Here is a 2,824-nt window from a genome sequence, read left to right as displayed (position 1 = left end):
CGACGCGCTAAGCAAGATGGCATCAACCAGCTTCGATCATTTTGGCAAAGATGTCAGGGTGGAAGTAATGAGCAACCCGTCAGTGGGAGCGAAGTCTGTTCTTGTAATTCATACAACACCTTCATCATGGATAACTCCAATAATGGAATTCTTGAAGGAGGGAAAGGTACCAGACGATCGCGCACAGGCGAGGAAGATAAGACACAAGTCACAGAACTACGAAATGCTCGATGGTACGTTATATCGATGCTCTTATCTTGGACCACTCATGAAATGCCTAGACGCTGAGGAAGCAAGCTATGTGATCAGAGAGATACACGAAGGAATCTGTGGAATACATGCTGGCCCGCGCATGGTGGTCGCCAAGGCAATGAACGCAGGTTACTATTGGCCAGGCATGTACTTGGACGCGTTAAAAGAGATCCAAAAATGCAAAGCGTGTCAGAGCTATGCGCCAAATACCATGCGGCCAAAGAACAACTTGATCCCGGTGACCTCTGCATGGCCTTTCCACAAGTGGGCAATCGATATTGTGGGTCCCTTACCACAAGCGCCAGGGCGAGTAAAGTTTTTGGTGGTGGCAGTAGACTATTTCACAAAATGGGTTGAAGCCAAGCCACTGGCAAAAATCACAGCCGAGGCAATGAAACAATTTATTTGGAGCCACATTGTATGCCGTTTTGGCCTGCCCATGGAAATCATGAGCGACAATGGCAAACAATTCACTGACAGGAAGATATCCAGTTGGTTCAAGGAATTGCACATCAATCAGGTCTTCACTTCAGTATACCACCCTCAAGGGAATGGCCAAGTGGAACGCGCGAACCAAAGCTTGCTGAATGGGCTGAAGAAAAGGTTGGAGAGAGAGTCCCATGCATGGGTCGAGGAGTTACCGAATGTCCTGTGGGCGCACAGGACATTAAGCAAAACCAGCAATGGCGAGTCCCCGTTCAGCCTAACCTATGGAACAGAGGCTATGATTCCAGCAGAGATTGGATGCCCATCCTATAGAGTGCTCATGATGAGTAAGACGGATAACGAACAAGAAAGAAGGTTGGATCTCAATTTACTTGAGGGACGCAGAGAGGCGGCTATCATCAGTGAAGCCAAATACAAGAAAAGCTAGAAAAATACTACAATCAGCGCGTGAAAGAATGCCACTTCAAGAAGAATGATTTTGTCCTTCGGAACAATGAAGCTAGTCGCGCAATACCCCCGGGAAAGATGTCTCCCAACTGAGAGGGACCTTATCAAGTCTCGGAAGAATTGGCAAAAGGCGCATACGCTTTAAAAGATTTAAATGGAAAGAAGATCCCGCGCACATGGAACGCAGCACAACTTAGAAAATGTTTCATGTAAAAGTTGTCAAGTTTGTAATCAAGGCTTTTTAAGCCATTACGAATAATGATACGCTCTACTTTTTCTTAATATGCGTTCTATTACCTTTTGCATACATGTTTCACACTTTCCTTTATTAATTTTGAGCAATATGACAACATTGTATTGACATCAAACTAAAAATAAAACGAAGTAAAGCATACATGCGCGAGCTTCAAGCTCAGACGCGTTAACGAGTTTTAACTCTAAAACGTCAGGGCCTTAGCCCAATAATATGAGCCTTAGCTCAAATTACTCATAGCATCCATCCTACGTATTGCGCAGCTGGACCATAAAAATACCTAAGCACAACTAAGGCAAAGCACATGCCAAAGTATAGTTGTTAAGGTCTCAGGTCGGGGCCGCGCATGGGATTATAATGGATGTAGGCAGAGTAACACATACTGACACGTAAAGGCTAAAAAACTCATTCATAATTCCCTATAATAAATGCACGATAACGTCGCGCAAAAAAGGAATAATGAAATGCCAAGGCACGTGTCAGCATATTCAGAATATCGCAAAATAACTTGAAATATGACAACTGTTAAGGATTAAGTAAAAATAATTTCCTTACAACCTTGTTCAAGTTTCAATGTGTAAGCATACCTTATATTCAACAAGCACACACATGCAATATAAAGAGATGAATTGGGAATGCGCAAGATGCGAATAAGGGAAAAACAAAATTTCATTCCGAAACATAGAAGTTTACAAATTTACAAATGATGAGGTAGAAACTACAAACACAAAAAAAAAAAAAAAAAACAAGAAGGGCTTTTCAAGTCTCTATGTTAATATCAGCCTCTTCATCCTCCTCATCATTATTTCCTCCCTCAGCATCTGGCGCAACCCGCTCCTCGTCATCTCCAAACTTACCATAATCAAGCTGTTCGTCTTGAATATAGTCGTCTTCTGTCATGATAGCGTCAGGAGTAGGTCATTTGGCCACGCCAGAGCCGCTGGCAGAGGTAGCGTTGCCCGCGCCATCATCATTGCCACCAGTCCCTTCACATTCATCAAGTAATTTCTTTAAAGCGCCAAGATCGGGCTGGTCAGCAAGCGCGGCTATCTGCAAGTCACAAGGAACAGTATAAGTACCAAAGATTATGAAAATAAGTCAAGTAAACTCATTAAGGTTAAAATACCTGCTCAAGGATGGGAATTGGAGTATTCAAGTACTTCTCCCCCACCTCAGCCATGTCAGCGCAGACAGCGTCGAGCTGATAAGGGTAGTCGGATGGATTCTTTTTTAGCATGCCATATTCATAACCATCCTTAAACCCCTCAGCCCGACCCACCAAGCGCGACGCCGCATTACAGTCCATCACAAGGGTCTGAAACTCGACTGAGTATTTCATGGCATAAGCGCAACGAGTCACACCCTTTGAAATCAGCCATTGACGGTCCTGCGCGAGGGAAGAAACAGACGTCTCAAGAGCAGGGA

This window comes from Bidens hawaiensis, unplaced genomic scaffold, assembly GCF_021521415.1.
Source record: "Bidens hawaiensis isolate Kalapana, Puna unplaced genomic scaffold, B.hawaiensis_p1.1 tig00017050_1, whole genome shotgun sequence".
NCBI lineage: Eukaryota > Viridiplantae > Streptophyta > Magnoliopsida > Asterales > Asteraceae > Bidens > Bidens hawaiensis.
The sequence above is the reverse complement of the archived record's forward strand: the minus strand, read 5'-3'. Positions refer to the sequence as shown.